Genomic DNA, 295 nt, shown 5'->3' with positions numbered 1-295 from the left:
GAACAACCGAAGCTCATTTCGAACCTGCCACATTATCACCAGTGACTCATGACTCAAGACAGGCTCCCTTGTTCCTTGCACACATAAGCTGCTCGACACATTGCAGCGCAAACTTCCAGGTTCAAGGAAGTGGGCTGACTGGCAAACTTCTCGTCGAACAATAAGAGGGTTTGAATATAATAATTTCGAGCTTGGTGTGGGTGAATGCGAAGGGACTTTGGAGGGTCTAGAGGGCGGGTTTTTAGGCGGAATGCAGTCGATAGCAAATTATTAAGGATGGGGGAGGGGGGGAGGG

Source organism: Penaeus monodon, chromosome 20 (assembly GCF_015228065.2).
Source record: "Penaeus monodon isolate SGIC_2016 chromosome 20, NSTDA_Pmon_1, whole genome shotgun sequence".
Classification (NCBI taxonomy): Eukaryota; Metazoa; Arthropoda; class Malacostraca; order Decapoda; family Penaeidae; genus Penaeus; species Penaeus monodon.
The sequence above is the reverse complement of the archived record's forward strand: the minus strand, read 5'-3'. Positions refer to the sequence as shown.